Source organism: Hyperolius riggenbachi, chromosome 11 (genome assembly GCF_040937935.1).
Source record: "Hyperolius riggenbachi isolate aHypRig1 chromosome 11, aHypRig1.pri, whole genome shotgun sequence".
Classification (NCBI taxonomy): domain Eukaryota; kingdom Metazoa; phylum Chordata; class Amphibia; order Anura; family Hyperoliidae; genus Hyperolius; species Hyperolius riggenbachi.
In genome coordinates this window covers 244,593,694-244,611,304 of record NC_090656.1, presented here as the reverse complement: position 1 = coordinate 244,611,304, position 17,611 = coordinate 244,593,694, and positions in this window count along the sequence as shown.

The following is a 17,611-nucleotide window of genomic DNA, read 5'->3' as shown; positions in this document are numbered from 1 at the left end:
GATATGGTATTTCTTGTACGCTACGTCACATTCGTAAAAATCCCTTATGGGAATCACAAGTCTGTATAGAGAGTTTAACAGAGATCAGGAAAGGTGTGTTACGAGTATTGCTGGAGTACCTTTGCCCTTCTTGCAGTAGTTTTATTTTATTCCTTTTCCTCGATTTTACATAGTTACATAGCTAGTTTGGTTTAACCACTTCGCATCCAGACCTTGTCTCCCACTTATGGACCAGAGCAGATTTGACAGTTTAGCTATGTCCTTATTTAATCAGAAATAACTTTATCCCTACTTACGACACAGAAATGAAATATATATTGGTTGTTTTTTTCAAGACAAACTAGGCTTTCATTGTATGCCATTTTTTCCCTCGAACAATTTTATTTTCTATGAATTTTAATGGGAAAACAAGGAAAGAAATAGAAAAAAAAGTTTTACCAATTCCAGTTTAAATATAAAAGTGCTACTGTAGATAAAAAAACACAAATTTTGTTTGGCTATTCTTCCCGCTATCACAAAACTTAGATTATGTTCCTGTCACAATTTATGCCACCATGCCTCCCTCTGTGCTGCACCACCACTACTGCACCTGTGCTGCACCACTACGCCTGCCTCTGTGCTGCACCACCACTACTCCTGCCTCTGTGCTGCACCACCACTACTCCTGCCTCTGTGCTGCACCACCACTACTCCTGCCTCTGTGCTGCACCACCACTACGCCTGCCTCTGTGCTGCACCACCACTACTCCTGCCCCTGTGCTGCACCACCACTACGCCTGCCTCTGTGCTGCACCACCAGTACTCCTGCCTCTGTGCTGCACCACCACTACTCCTGCCTCTGTGCTGCACCACCACTACGCCTGCCTCTGTGCTGCACCACCACTACTCCTGCCTCTGTGCTGCACCACCACTACTCCTGCCTCTGTGCTGCACCACCACTACTCCTGCCTCTGTGCTGCACCACCACTACTGCACCTGTGCTGCACCACTACGCCTGCCTCCTGCCTCTGTACTGCACCACCACTACTCCTGCCTCTGTGCTGCACCACCACTACTCCTGCCTCTGTGCTGCACCACCACTACTCCTGCCTCTGTGCTGCACCACCACTACTGCACCTGTGCTGCACCACTACACCTGCCTCCATGCTGCACCACCACTACTCCTGCCTCTGTGCTGCCCCACCACTACGCCTGCCTCTGTGCTGCACCACCACTACTCCTGCCCCTGTGCTGCACCACCACTACTCCTGCCTCTGTGCTGCACCACCACTACTCCTGCCTCTGTGCTGCACCACCACTACTCCTGCCTCTGTGCTGCACCACCACTACGCCTGCCTCTGTGCTGCACCACCACTACTCCTGCCCCTGTGCTGCACCACCACTACGCCTGCCTCTGTGCTGCACCACCAGTACTCCTGCCTCTGTGCTGCACCACCACTACTCCTGCCTCTGTGCTGCACCACCACTACGCCTGCCTCTGTGCTGCACCACCACTACTCCTGCCTCTGTGCTGCACCACCACTACTCCTGCCTCTGTGCTGCACCACCACTACTCCTGCCTCTGTGCTGCACCACCACTACTGCACCTGTGCTGCACCACTACGCCTGCCTCCTGCCTCTGTACTGCACCACCACTACTCCTGCCTCTGTGCTGCACCACCACTACTCCTGCCTCTGTGCTGCACCACCACTACTCCTGCCTCTGTGCTGCACCACCACTACTGCACCTGTGCTGCACCACTACACCTGCCTCCATGCTGCACCACCACTACTCCTGCCTCTGTGCTGCCCCACCACTACGCCTGCCTCTGTGCTGCACCACCACTACTCCTGCCCCTGTGCTGCACCACCACTACTCCTGCCTCTGTGCTGCACCACCACTACTCCTGCCTCTGTGCTGCACCACCACTACTCCTGCCTCTGTGCTGCACCACCACTACTCCTGCCTCTGTGCTGCACCACCACTACACCTGCCTCTGTGCTGCACCACCACTACTCCTGCCCCTGTGCTGCACCACCACTACGCCTGCCTCTGTGCTGCACCACCACTACTCCTGCCTCTGTGCTGCACCACCACTACTCCTGCCTCCGTGCTGCACCACCACTACTCCTGCCTCCGTGCTGCACCACCACTACGCCTGCCTCCATGCTGCACCACCACTACTCCTGCCCCTGTGCTGCACCACCACTACTCCTGCCTCCGTGCTGCACCACCACTACGCCTGCCTCCATGCTGCACCACCACTACTCCTGCCCCTGTGCTGCACCACTACGCCTGCCTCCATGCTGCACCACCATGCCTACCCCGGTGCTTCCCTGTCACTCAGACATCAGATCAGTGGTGACCAAAGAGAAAGAGAGAGAGGCAGGGCCGGCCCGCTCATGAGGCGGGGTGAAACTTTTGCCTCAGGCGGCAATTTTCTAAGGGCGGCATCCGCCCATAGGTGGGTGCGGGGAGCCGGCCGCCCAGCTGGAGGGGTAGCGGGCAGGATGGGGGTATTGGGCCTAGTGGCGGGGGTATTGGGCCTCCCTCACCTGGGTCCCCCGTCCTCCGCTCCCCTCCAGCCTTAAATAGATAAGAAGCTCAACTCGTAAGAGGCAGTGGGCGGGGAGGACTCACCTCTTCCTCGATCCAGCGTGTGCTCCACTGACGTCACTTCCTGCAACGCCGCCCACTGTATTGTAAGTGGACGGCGCTGCAGGAAGGGACGTCAGTGGAGCGCACGCTGGATCGAGCGAGGAAGAGGTGAGTCCTCCCCGCCCACTGCCTCTTACGAGTTGCGCTTCTTATCTAGGCTAGGCCCAATACCCCCGCCCTGCCCACTACCCCTCCAGCTCGGCGGCAGCGGCGGTCCCCCCCACGTGGGGGGGGGGGGCGGCGGCGTGAGCAATCATTTTTTCCTCAGGCGGCAAAAAGTCTAGGGCCGGCCCTGGAGAGAGGGCACACTTTGACCGCGGACACAGACCACTTTATATGCGGAAGTGATGTCATTGGTCATTTCCCGCATGTGAAGTGTGCCAACGTGTGTACCGTGTACCCGATCTCTCTCTCTCTGTCTCTCTCTCTCTCCAGTCGCCAGTGGTCTGAGATCTGTGAGCCATGGAGAGCTCACTGGCATCCATGCAATGCCGTAATGGGGGGAGGGAGGGGGGCTACCCATACTAAGAGGAGTTTAGAGGGGACTGGGGACACCTCTCACTACCTACACTAATAAAGGTGCCTAAAAATATCGGCATTTGGGCGCCTGCGTTTCCCAATATACAGCGGGCACTGTACCAGCTCAGGCTATTTACCGGGTGCCCAAATTCCCTCTTCAGCGGCCAAATACCGATAATTTACATTGTCGCCCTAGTAGTCCACTTGCCTGCTTTATTACTGCTTCTAGCCTCAACCCTGTGAGGTCTCCAGTCCCGGGCTGACCCCTGCATGGTTTCCTAGACCTTTTCCCTAAAGTCCACCTGCTCTCTGTCCCTCTCGTCCAGGGCCAGCCAGTTCTCTCATGAAGAAAGGTGAAACACTTGCATCAGGCGCAGAGATTACAGGGGCAGCATGTTTGTACTGTGTTTACACTAACATTAGCAGTCAGAGCAGGAGGATAAGCGAGAGGAGAGCATGGTGAAGAGGTCATCATTGGGGAAAAGCAGCTTGTTGTGCTGTGTGAGGAGTCTGACAGTGAGTGAGGAGGGGGGAGGCAGGAGAGCATCATCAGGGAAAAGCAGCTTGTTGTGTTGTGTGAGGAGTGTGACAGTGAGTGAGGAGGGGGAAGGCAGGAGAGCATCATTGGGGAAAAGCAGCTTGTTGTGCTGTGTGAGGAGTCTGACAGTGAGTGAGGAGGCTGGAGAGCATCATTGGGGAAAAGCAGCTTGTTGTGCTGTGTGAGGAGTCTTACAGTGAGTGAGGAGGGGAGAGGCAGGAGAGCATCACTGGGGAAAGCAGCTTGTTGTGCTGTGTGAGGAGTCTGACAGTGAGTGAGGAGGGGGGAGGCAGGAGAGCATTATTGGGGAAAAGCAGCTGGTTGTGCTGTGTGGGGAGTCTGACAGTGAGTGAGGAGGAGGAAGCAGGAGAGCATCATTGGGGAAAGCAGCTTGTTGTGCTGTGTGAGGAGTCTGACAGTGAGTTAGGAGGCTGGAGAGCATCATTGGGGAAAAGCAGCTTGTTGTGCTGTGTGAGGAGTCTGACAGTGAGTGAGGAGGGGGGAGGCAGGAGAGCATCACTGGGGAAAGCGGCTTGTTGTGCTGTGTGAGGAGTCTGACAGTGAGTGAGGAGGGGGGAGGCAGTGGAGCATCATTGGGGAAAAGCAGCTTGTTGTGCTGTGTGAGGAGTCTGACAGTGAGTGAGGAGGAGGAAGCAGGAGAGCATCATTGGGGAAAAGCAGCTGGTTGTGCTGTGTGAGGAGTCTGACAGTGAGTGAGGAGGAGGAAGCAGGAGAGCATCATTGGGGAAAAGCAGCTTGTTGTGCTGTGTGAGGAGTCTGACAGTGAGTGGGGAGGCAGGAGAGCATCATTGGGGAAAGCAGCTTGTTGTGCTGTGTGAGGAGTCTGACAGTGAGTTAGGAGGAGGGAGGCAGGAGAGCATCATTGGGGAAAAGCAGCTTGTTGTGCTGTGTGAGGAGTCTGACAGTGAGTGAGGAGGGGAGAGGCAGGAGAGCATCATTGGGGAAAAGCAGCTTGTTGTGCTGTGTGAGGAGTCTGACAGTGAGTGAGGAGGGGGGAGGCAGGAGAGCAGCATTGGGGAAAAGCAGCTTGTTGTGCTGTATGAGGAGACTGACAGTGAGTGAGGAGGGGGGAGGCAGGAGAGCAGCATTGGGGAAAAGCAGCTTGTTGTGCTGTGTGAGGAGTCTGACAGTGAGTGAGGAGGGGGGAGGCAGGAGAGCTGCATTGGGGAAAAGCAGCTTGTTGTGCTGTGTGAGAAGTCTGACAGTGAGTGAGGAGGGGGGAGGCAGGAGAGCTGCATTGGGGAAAAGCAGCTTGTTGTGCTGTGTGAGGAGTGTGACAGTGAGTGAGGAGGGGGGAGGCAGGAGAGCATCATTGGGGAAAAGCAGCTTGTTGTGCTGTGTGAGGAGTCTGGCAGTGAATGAGGAGGGGGGAGGCAGGAGAGCATCATTAGGGAAAAGCAGCTTGTTGTGCTGTGTGAGAAGTCTGACAGTGAGTGAGGAGGGGGGAGGCAGGAGAGCTGCATTGGGGAAAAGCAGCTTGTTGTGCTGTGTGAGGAGTGTGACAGTGAGTGAGGAGGGGGAGGCAGAAGAGCATCATTGGGGAAAAGCAGCTTGTTGTGCTGTGTGAGGAGTCTGACAGTGAGTGAGGAGGGGGAGGCAGGAGAGCAGCATTGGGGAAAAGCAGCTTGTTGTGCTGTGTGAGGAGTCTGACAGTGAGTGAGGAGGGGGGAGGCAGGAGAGCAGCATTGGGGAAAAGCAGCTTCTTGTGCTGTGTGAGGAGTCTGACACTGATTGAGGGGTGGGAGGCAGGAGAGCAGCATTGGGGAAAAGCAGCTTGTTGTGCTGTGTGAGGAGTCTGACAGTGAGTGAAGAGGGGGGAGGCAGGAGAGCAGCATTGGGGAAAAGCAGCTTGTTGTGCTGTGTGAGGAGTCTGACAGTGAGTGAGGAGGGGGGAGGCAGGAGAGCAGCAGTGCTTTATTTGGCTTGCACAGCAATTGTCGGGTACGGTTATTCCAAATTGTGTGTGTGTTGAGGGGGCATCCTCACAAGATTGCCTCAGGCAGCAAAAAAAAGGTCTAGACCCTTCCCTGCTCTCGTCTGCTTCCGCACTAGTCTCCTGTTGTACAAATGCTGGATTTTTTGGCATAGGTGGCCCTGGCCAAAAACCATTCAGTATGTAGTCAACTAACTTCTTATACTGGTTCAAAACAAGGAAGGTGGAGTACCAGCACTCAGCGCAAACAGCGCTTGTTCACCTCAATGGGGAAAATTTCCCCATTGCAGTGAACAAGGGCTGTTTGCGCGAAACGGACGTCCGCAGGTGGACAGTGGACACAGACCTGGCGCCCACTTCATCTGCTTTGCTTCTAACTGTACGCTGACTGTAAGTGATTTTACCTACTTCTTTCAATAAAGCACAGACTAACCAGCAAGGTCATGGTGACCCAGAACTCATTGGAGTGTGTAAGGGACTACAATGGTCCTAAAAGCCCCCTTACTAAGATGTTAAGAAAAACAAAAGTTTGCTTTCCTAAAACAGAAAGAATTTGCGATAATTCAGGTTGGAGTGAGCTTGAGATGTCTCCCAGTGCATCACTGCTGAATATATGCAAATTACTTCTAAGGGTACAATGGTTAATTTGCATATATTCAGCAGTGATGCACTGGGAGACATCTCAAGCTCACTCCAACCTGAATTATCGCAAATTCTTTCTGTTTTAGGAAAGCAAACTTTTGTTTTTCTTTCAATAAACAATCCCTTTGCAGTGCTAGCTTCACCTCACCTCTCCATTTGCTACAAGATAACTTCTTATACTAATATATATTGCTATTATAAGGAACAGGGATCGACAACTCTGCCCCTCATCATTGGACTGCTGGGCTGGCATTGTAAATCCTGCGATCAACAGCAAATGACAGATGTGACTGGCAGATTTGGTTATTCTTACTTATGTAACAGAGAGAGAGGAAGAGAAGAATAGTGACATTTTGTTGTGTTGATTTCCACTTCACACTGTACAATCCTGCTTTGTGGATTTATGATCTGTGCGGTTTGCAAGCTAAGCTTGTTGTAACTAAGCATTTGCATGACTGTTGAGCAATACGATGTATTTGGAGTTATGGTTACATCCACATGAAACAAGAATCCACACTTACAACCAGGTTCGGTCTTGTAGCATCGGTGACACATAGCCAAGCTCAGATCAACTCAGTAAACTTTATAAATCAAATTGTGTTTTGGGATCTCAATTCTTCAGGACAAAATAAAGTTTGAAGCAGCAGGGACACCCTATACTACCCCAGAAAAAACAACAACTCATATATAAGTGGATGGTGTACTGGTTAAGGGCTCTGCCTCTGACATGGGAGACCAGGGTTCGAATCTTGGCTCTGCCTGTTCAGTAAGCCAGTAATTCAGTAAGGAGTTCATTGGGCAAGACTCCCTAACACTGCTACTGCCTACTGAGTGCGCTCTAGTGGCTGCCTCGCAAGCGCTTTAAGTCCGACAGGAGAAAGGCGCTATACAAATACTGCCATTATTATTATAAATACTTGTTCTACTTACATAACATATGTATTGTACTGTCCACATTTTGAAACTAATCTTGATGTCATTTCCTCCCTTACACTCTTTTTTTCTCCTGCCTGAAATAATGTAAGCATTGCCAGCTCTCCTCGCCACTGAGCTCTGTACTAACAAATGCACTGTCATATCTAGCTTGCTTTGTAAACACATGTGAGCATAGATCGTATTTCAGCAGCTTCGGCAGAGGGGTGAGGTGTATTTCCCTTCTCAGCCTCATGTCACACTGACCTGCCCTCAGCCAATCAGTGAGGAGCAGGAATGTGGGAGGGGAGAGGGGAGATAACAAACTTCCCTCTCCACAATAATATACCATGCGCATCCCCCTCTTTTTCCATGTGCTGCCCCCTCTTATTGAATGTGCAGCCCCCTCTTATTAAATGTGCAGCCCCCTCTTATTAAATGTGCAGCCCCCTCTTATTAAATGTGCAGCCCCCTCTTATTAAATGTGCAACCCCCTCTTGTTCCGGGGGTGGGTGGGGGGGGGGGGGGGGGTTGTTAAACTTGGGACCCTCACATATGGAAGCAGATGGAGCTGCACATGGATGAGGGGGGGGGGGGGGGCTGCACCAGGGCCAGTTCTGGACTTTTTGCTTCCTGAGGCAACTATGTGAGGTTGCGCCCCCCCTTCACCCATTTGGAATGATCGCACAGCACCCAACAATTTACTTTGCTCCATTTCATGTTCTCACATGACATGCTGCAGCTCAACACAATAGCACACTGGCTGGCTGTGAGTCTGTGAGAAACACACTGCTCACCCTCAGCCACTCCATTCCTCCTCAGTCAGGCACACACAGTACAAACATGCTGCCCCTGAAATCTCTGCGCCTGATGCACGTGTTTCCCCTTGCCTCATGCGAGAACCGGCCCTGGGCTGCACATGGAATAGAGACACACATACAAGTTGCCCTAGGGGCGGAGTGTACATCCAGCCTTGATGGAACCAAGTATTACAATTGTGTAAGTAATGACATAATCCCATCTCTGCTTTACCAACAATAAAACAATCTGGAAGGGTGTAGTAGGGGATTAAATGGATATAAAAACCTGCCAGATGTGGGGGTGTAATAATAGTAATGTGCTGGGATATCACATCTCTGCTGACACATGCTGGTCGAGGCGTGGAGGCCGCCGAACACTCCAGCGCCGCAATCTGCCGCTCCACTTCTGGGCAACAAAGCCACAGCTCGGGGCCACTGGCTGGCGTGAGCTCTCTGCCACACTGCAGCGCCGCAATCTGCTGCCCGGCTCCACTTCTGGGCAACAAATCCACAGCTCGGGGCAACTGGCTGGCGTGAGCTCTCTTCCACACTGCAGCGCCGCAATCTGCCGCCTGGCTCCACTTCTGGGCAACAAAGCCACAGCTCGGGGCCACTGGCTGGCGTGAGCTCTCTGCCACACTGCAGCGCCGCAATCTGCCGCCTGGCTCCACCTCTGGGTAACAAAGCCACAGCTCGGGGCCACTGGCTGGCGTGAGCTCTCTGCCACACTGCAGCGCCACAATCTGCCGCCTGGCTCCACTTCTGGGCAACAAAGCCACAGCTCGGGGCCACTGGCTGGCGTGAGCTCTCTGCCACACTGCAGCGCCGCAATCTGCCGCCTGGCTCTCCACCTCTGGGTAACAAAGCCACAGCTCGGGGCCACTGGCTGGCGTGAGCTCTCTGCCACACTGCAGCGCCACAATCTGCCGCCTGGCTCCACTTCTGGGCAACAAAGCCACAGCTCGGGGCCACTGGCTGGCGTGAGCTCTCTGCCACACTGCAGCGCCGCAATCTGCCGCCTGGCTCCACTTCTGGGCAACAAAGCCACAGCTCGGGGCCACTGGCTGGTGTGAGCTCTCTCTGCCACACTGCAGCACCGCAATCTGCCGCCTGGCTCCACCTCTGGGCAACAAAGCCACAGCTCGGGGCCACTGGCTGGCGTGAGCTCTCTGCCACACTGCAGCGCCGCAATCTGCCGCCTGGCTCCACCTCTGGGTAACAAAGCCACAGCTCAGGGCCACTGGCTGGCGTGAGCTCTCCGCCACACTCCAGCGCCGCAATCTGACGACTGGCTCCACTTCTGGGCAACAAAGCCACAGCTCGGGGCCACTGGCTGGCGTGAGCTCTCTCTGCCACACTGCAGCGCCACAATCTGCCGCCTGGCTCCACTTCTGGGCAACAAAGCCACAGCTCAGGGCCACTGGCTGGCGTGAGCTCTCTGCCACACTGCAGCGCTGCAATCTGACGCCTGGCTCCACTTCTGGGCAACAAAGCCACAGCTCGGGGCCACTGGCTGGCGTGAGCTCTCTGCCACACTGCAGCGCCGCAATCTGCCACCTGGCTCCACTTCTGGGCAACAAAGCCACAGCTCGGGGCCACTGGCTGGTGTGAGCTCTCTGCCACATTCCAGCGCCGCAATCTGCCACCTGGCTCCACTTCTGGGCAACAAAGCCACAGCTCGGGGCCACTGGCTGGCGTGAGCTCTCTGCCACACTGCAGCGCCGCAATCTGCCGCCCGGCTCCACTTCTGGGCAACAAAGCCACAGCTCGGGGCCACTGGCTGGCGTGAGCTCTCTGCCACACTGCAGCGCTGCAATCTGCCGCCTGGCTCCACTTCTGGGCAACAAAGCCACAGCTCGGGGCCACTGGCTGGCATGAGCTCTCTGCCACACTATAGCGCCGCAATCTGCCGCCCGGCTCCACTTCTGGGCAACAAAGCCACAGCTCGGGGCCACTGGCTGGCGTGAGGTCTCTGCCACACTGCAGCGCCGCAATCTGCCGCCTGGCTCCACTTCTGGGCAACAAAGCCACAGCTCGGGGCCACTGGCTGGCGTGAGCTCTCTGCCACACTGGAGCGCTGCAATCTGACGACTGGCTCCAGTTCTGGGCAACAAAGCCACAGCTCGGGGGCCACTGGCTGGCGTGAGCTCTCTGCCACACCGCAGCGCCACAATCTGCTGCCTGGCTCCACTTCTGGGCAACAAAGCCACAGCTCAGGGCCACTGGCTGGCGTGAGCTCTCTGCCACACTCCAGCGCCGCAATCTGACGCCTGGCTCCACCTCTGGGCAACAAAGCCACAGCTCGGGGCCACTGGCTGGCGTGAGCTCTCTGCCACACTGCAGCGCTGCAATCTGCCGCCTGGCTCCACCTCTGGGCAACAAAGCCACAGCTCAGGGCCACTGGCTGGCGTGAGCTCTCTGCCACACTCCAGCGCCGCAATCTGCTGCCCGGCTCCACTTCTGGGCAACAAAGCCACAGCTCGGGGCCACTGGCTGGCGTGAGGTCTCTGCCACACTGCAGCGCCGCAATCTGCCGCCTGGCTCCACCTCTGGGTAACAAAGCCACAGCTCGGGGCCACTGGCTGGCGTGAGCTCTCTGCCACACCCCAGCACTGCAATCTGCTGCCTGGCTCCACCTCTGGGCAACAAAGCCACAGCTCGGGGGCCACTGGCTGGCGTGAGCTCTCTGCCACACTGCAGCGCCGCAATCTGACGCCTGGCTCCACCTCTGGGCAACAAAGCCACAGCTCAGGGCCACTGGCTGGCGTGAGCTCTCTGCCACACTGGAGCGCCACAATCTGCCGCCCGGCTCCACTTCTGGGCAACAAAGCCACAGCTCGGGGCCACTGGCTGGCGTGAGCTCTCTGCCACACTGCAGCGCTGCAATCTGACGCCTGGCTCCACTTCTGGGCAACAAAGCCACAGCTCGGGGCCACTGGCTGGCGTGAGATCTCTGCCACACCACAGCGCCGCAATCTGACGCCTGGCTCCACTTCTGGGCAACAAAGCCACAGCTCGGGGGCCACAGGCTGGCGTGAGCTCTCTGCCACACTCCAGCACCGCAATCTGCCGCCTGGCTCCACTTCTGGGCAACAAAGCCACAGCTCGGGCCACTGGCTGGCGTGAGCTCTCTGCCACACTCCAGCGCCGCAATCTGCAGCCCGGCTCCACTTCTGGGCAACAAAGCCACAGCTCGGGGCCACTGGCTGGTGTGAGCTCTCTGCCACACTCCAGCGCCGCAATCTGCTGCCCGGCTCCACTTCTGGGCAACAAAGCCACAGCTCGGGGGCCACTGGCTGGCGTGAGGTCTCTGCCACACTCCAGCGCCGCAATCTGCCGCCCGGCTCCACTTCTGGGCAACAAAGCCACAGCTCGGGGCCACTGGCTGGCGTGAGCTCTCTGCCACACTCCAGCGCCGCAATCTGCCGCCTGGCTCCACTTCTGGGCAACAAAGCCACAGCTCGGGGCCACTGGCTGGCGTGAGCTCTCTGCCACACTGCAGCGCCACAATCTGCCGCCTGGCTCCACTTCTGGGCAACAAAGCCACAGCTCGGGGCCACTGGCTGGCGTGAGCTCTCTGCCACACTCCAGCGCCGCAATCTGCCGCCCGGCTCCACTTCTGGGCAACAAAGCCACAGCTCGGGGCCACTGGCTGGCGTGAGCTCTCTCTGCCACACTCCAGCGCCGCAATCTGCCGCCCGGCTCCACTTCTGGGCAACAAAGCCACAGCTCGGGGCCACTGGCTGGCGTGAGCTCTCTTCCACACTGCATTGCCGCAATCTGCCGCCTGGCTCCACTTCTGGGCAACAAAGCCACAGCTCGGGGCCACTGGCTGGCGTGAGCTCTCTGCCACACTCCAGCGCCACAATCTGCCGCCCGGCTCCACTTCTGGGCAACAAAGCCACAGCTCGGGGCCACTGGCTGGCGTGAGCTCTCTGCCACACTCCAGCGCCGCAATCTGCTGCCCGGCTCCACTTCTGGGCAACAAAGCAACAGCTCGGGGGCCACTGGCTGGCGTGAACTCTCTGCCACACTGCAGCGCCGCAATCTGCCGCCTGGCTCCACTTCTGGGCAACAAAGCCACAGCTCGGGGCCACTGGCTGGCGTGAGGTCTCTGCCACACTCCAGCGCCGCAATCTGCCGCCCGGCTCCACCTCTGGGCAACAAAGCCACAGCTCGGGGCCACTGGCTGGCGTGAGCTCTCTGCCACACTCCAGCGCCGCAATCTGCCGCCTGGCTCCACTTCTGGGCAACAAAGCCACAGCTCGGGGCCACTGGCTGGCGTGAGCTCTCTGCCACACTGCAGCGCCACAATCTGCCGCCTGGCTCCACTTCTGGGCAACAAAGCCACAGCTCGGGGCCACTGGCTGGCGTGAGCTCTCTGCCACACTCCAGCGCCGCAATCTGCCGCCCGGCTCCACTTCTGGGCAACAAAGCCACAGCTCGGGGCCACTGGCTGGCGTGAGCTCTCTCTGCCACACTCCAGCGCCGCAATCTGCCGCCCGGCTCCACTTCTGGGCAACAAAGCCACAGCTCGGGGCCACTGGCTGGCGTGAGCTCTCTTCCACACTGCATTGCCGCAATCTGCCGCCTGGCTCCACTTCTGGGCAACAAAGCCACAGCTCGGGGCCACTGGCTGGCGTGAGCTCTCTGCCACACTCCAGCGCCACAATCTGCCGCCCGGCTCCACTTCTGGGCAACAAAGCCACAGCTCGGGGCCACTGGCTGGCGTGAGCTCTCTGCCACACTCCAGCGCCGCAATCTGCTGCCCGGCTCCACTTCTGGGCAACAAAGCAACAGCTCGGGGGCCACTGGCTGGCGTGAACTCTCTGCCACACTGCAGCGCCGCAATCTGCCGCCTGGCTCCACTTCTGGGCAACACAGCCACAGCTCGGGGCCACTGGCTGGCGTGAGCTCTCTGCCACACTCCAGCGCCGCAATCTGCTGCCCGGCTCCACTTCTGGGCAACAAAGCCACAGCTCGGGGCCACTGGCTGGCGTGAGCTCTCTGCCACACTCCAGCGCCGCAATCTGCTGCCCGGCTCCACTTCTGGGCAACACAGCCACAGCTCGGGGCCACTGGCTGGCGTGAGGTCTCTGCCACACTGCAGCGCCGCAATCTGCCGCCTGGCTCCACCTCTGGGTAACAAAGCCACAGCTCGGGGCCACTGGCTGGCATGAGCTCTCTGCCACACTGCAGCGCCACAATCTGCCGCCTGGCTCCACCTCTGGGTAACAAAGCCACAGCTCGGGGCCACTGGCTGGCGTGAGCTCTCTGCCACACTGCAGCGCTGCAATCTGCCGCCTGGCTCCACCTCTGGGTAACAAAGCCACAGCTCGGGGCCACCGGCTGGCGTGAGCTCTCTGCCACACTGCAGCGCCGCAATCTGCCGCCTGGCTCCATTTCTGGGCAACAAAGCCACAGCTCGGGGCCACTGGCTGGTGTGAGCTCTCTCTGCCACACTGCAGCACCGCAATCTGCCGCCTGGCTCCACCTCTGGGCAACAAAGCCACAGCTCGGGGCCACTGGCTGGCGTGAGCTCTCTCTGCCACACTGCAGCACCGCAATCTGCCGCCTGGCTCCACCTCTGGGCAACAAAGCCACAGCTCGGGGCCACTGGCTGGCGTGAGCTCTCTGCCACACTGCAGCGCTGCAATCTGACGCCTGGCTCCACTTCTGGGCAACAAAGCCACAGCTCGGGGCCACTGGCTGGTGTGAGCTCTCTCTGCCACACTGCAGCACCGCAATCTGCCGCCTGGCTCCACCTCTGGGCAACAAAGCCACAGCTCGGGGCCACTGGCTGGCGTGAGCTCTCTGCCACACTGCAGCGCCGCAATCTGCCGCCTGGCTCCACCTCTGGGCAACAAAGCCACAGCTCGGGGCCACTGGCTGGCGTGAGCTCTCTGCCACACTGCAGCACTGCAATCTGCCGCCTGGCTCCACTTCTGGGCAACACAGCCACAGCTCGGGGCCACTGGCTGGCGTGAGCTCTCTGCCACACTGCAGCACTGCAATCTGCCGCCTGGCTCCACCTCTGGGCAACAAAGCCACAGCTCGGGGCCACTGGCTGGCGTGAGCTCTCTTCCACACTCCAGCGCCGCAATCTGCCGCCTGGCGAGAAGTCCAGGAGCTTAAAGCGGACCTAAACTCAGAACTTCCTATCTGCTGTAAAAGATAAGGATCAACATAAAAACCTTTAGGCCGGCTGTGGATTGGTGTGAGGCATGCCTGCCACACAGTACCATCAAAAACAGGCCTTCAGGGAATACCGCATTGTGGTATTCCCCTTCTGGCATCCGGCCAAACAGGAAGTGACGTTGGCTTGTAGTCACTTCCTGTTTTCCAAAAACGGAGATGCACGGAAGCGTATCGTAAAAATATGCTTACGCGTATGTGCGTCACAACATCGCCGCACCGCCGCCACCGGTTTCAAATCCCTGCGTCGCCATAGACTTACATGACTTCTGGTCCGCTGCACATACGCACACTCACGCCATTTTGGAAGCAAATCAGATTGAGCACTTCCGGCGTAGCGCGCTGCAGGTAATAGGAAAGCACCCGCAGACTTTAATTGCCCTGCGGTAAATTGCCGCGAGGAAAAACGCCGGCATGAAAGGGCCCTCAAAGAAAAACATTTTTATTACATCTTTGTTACAGCTGAAATAAATCTGCAGTGTGTCTACTTCCTGCTTTCATGGGAGCAGACATAGGGCTTAATTCACAAAGCGGTGCTAACCTACTTAGCACGTCTAAAGTCTTTAGACGTGCTAACCAGGGTGCTAAGTAGGTTAGCACCGGATTTCTCAATCAGATCGTGCGCTAACTTTGCGCGCGCAAAGTTTTACGCGCGCAAAGTTTTATGCGCGCTAAGTCCCATAGGCTTTAATGGGCACTTCGCGCGGTGCGCCCTGCGCTCTGTGCAGTGTGCGCGTAAAGTTTTACGCGCGTAAAGTTTTACGCGCATAAAGTTTTATGCGCGAAAAGCTTGTTTAGACGTGCTAAGGGGGTTTTCACAGGCGTGCTAACAGTTAGCACCGCTTTGTGAATCAAGCCCCTAGGGTTAACATCCTGTGCTTACAAATTAGCTGCTCGGCCGAGTCAGAGGAGATTCCTGAGCTGGGTATACGACAGGCTAAACTGTCCAAATACATACAGGGTGCATTTTTATGTTTTCCTTATGTCCTATGCAAGAGTTCAGGTCCACTTTTCCTGGCATGAGATTACGCCGTTGCTAAAGTGCGACAATTCAGTATCATCCATCCAGTGGGTAGTCTCGTCTTGTGAACGGATCGATGTTCATTGAAATATCAGCATCAGCTTGAGGCACTTGCAGCAGATCTGCGTGGACTTAGAGGAGATAAGAAAGTGTGACGGTGTCCTTAAATCCTGCAGGAGGTAGTCTGGGCTCACCATTGCATAATACAATAAACTATGTAATAGCACAAAACTCCAACACTGTTATCATTTTCCTACACAACATTCCTTGCTCAGAAAAGCACAAGTCTGCCATCTACAGGAGATTTATAAACTGCAACACGGATCGGGGACTTAAAACATCTACTTAGGAATTCCAAAAGATTATGTGATCTGCTAAAGCTGAGGGGGAAATAACGAGAGTATAATATAATGTAGTAGGATTTGGATTATACAAGCCGCTCTTTACCAGGGTCAGTCTAAAGCCTCAGCGCCCTTTCCCACTGCAAGCCGCATTCACAAACGCGCCGTGATTAGTATTATTATTATTATTACTGATTTATAAAGTGACAACATATTCCGTGGCGCTGTACAAAGTAAGATACAAACGTGGGGTACGAAATAATACTGACAATGCTATAATCAAATATACAAAATTGGTAACAAAATACAGAATCGATACAAAATAGAGAATTGGTAATTACTACGACAAAAATTAACATGATGAATAAAAAAAAAAAAAGTATAACAAATTCTAAGACACAAAAGGGTGAGAGCCCTGCCCTTGCAAGCTTACAAGCTAAAGGAATATGAGGAAACAAGAAGTGGGATAGCATACAATATTCAACAACATTTTGAAATCAGAAAGCGGGACACTTAGGCCACACCCCTATCCACACCCCCGACACACCCTAGTCACACATACATTTTATATGAAAAAAAAAATGTTTCAATTAAAACCGCACTGGTCCGTTCCTGGTTAATATTCCTTAATATTAACTTTTTTTAAAAAAAGCAATATACCCTGCCCGTGGGTGGGGAGGAGGGTGAGGGTGCCTGTGGTGGGGAGGAGGGTGAGGGTGCCCGTGGTGGGGAGGAGGGTGAGGGTGCCTGTGGTGGGGAGGAGGGTGAGGGTGCCTGTGGTGGGGAGGAGGGTGAGGGTGCCAGTGGTGGGGAGGAGGGTGAGGGTGCCTGTGTTCTGGAGGAGGGTGAGGGTGCCTGTGGTGGGGAGGAGGGTGAGGGTGCCAGTGGTGGGGAGGAGGGTGAGGGTGCCTGTGGTGGGGAGGAGGGTGAGGGTGCCTGTGGTGGGGAGGAGGGTGAGGGTGCCAGTGGTGGGGAGGAGGGTGAGGGTGCCCGTGGGTGGGGAGGAGGATGAGGGTGCCTGGGGGTGGGGAGGAGGGTGAGGGTGCCCATGGGTGGGGAGGAGGGTGAGGGTGCCAGTGGTGGGGAGGAGGGTGAGGGTGCCTGTGGTGGGGAGGAGGGTGAGGGTGCCTGTGGTGGGGAGGAGGGTGAGGGTGCCAGTGGTGGGGAGGAGGGTGAGGGTGCCCATGGTGGGGAGGAGGGTGAAGGTGCCCGTGGGTGGGGACGAGGGTGCCACTGAAGAGGAGGCAAAAAAAAAAATTATTGAGGCGCAAGCCGCGCCGATGTGGGATATGGGTCTGGCATAATATTTCTCCCTCCCTCCCTCCGAATGTGCCCCCCTGTGTCCCCCCCTGCTTGCAGAGTAAGAGTGCACAGCGGAGCGGCTGTCATCTTACTATTCATCCACGCATACCTGCATCCGGCTCTTCTCTGCTTCCTGCTTCCTGTGACATTACAGGAAGCAGAGTGAAGCCGGCTGCCGGTATGTGTGGATGGATGGTAAGATGACAGCCCGCTCCGCTGCGCAAACCTACTCTGGAAGCTGGGAGGACACAGGGGGCACATTTGGAGGAAGAGAGGGAGGAACATGATGCCAGTCCCGCATCCCACATCAGTGCGGCTGGCGCCCCGATAATTTTTTTTCACCCTCTCTGCCCATTGCCGGCCGGGACACTGGGGGGTCATAGTGAAATAGCGGAAAAGCCCTTCCAAATCAGACAGTCCCGCAGGATTCGGGACACTTGGGGGGGGGGGGGGGGGGGGGAGCTTGCCTAGAGACAATTGGGCTCTATTCACAAAGCTTCTCATAAATTACTTATGTATCACCTAATTTATAAAAATACCCTTTCAGCACGTTTACAGGCAAAATAATGACTCACACTCACAGTAAATTATTCCTGATTAACTTCATTTCAAGATAACTTACCTTAATTATATTATATTTTTGCTCTTTGAAAGCTTAAAAATGTAACATAGATAAGGTGGAAAGGGGAAAACAGGTGAAAAAGCTTTGTGAATCATGTCCATTGTGTTTTTAAGATATCTAGTAGGAG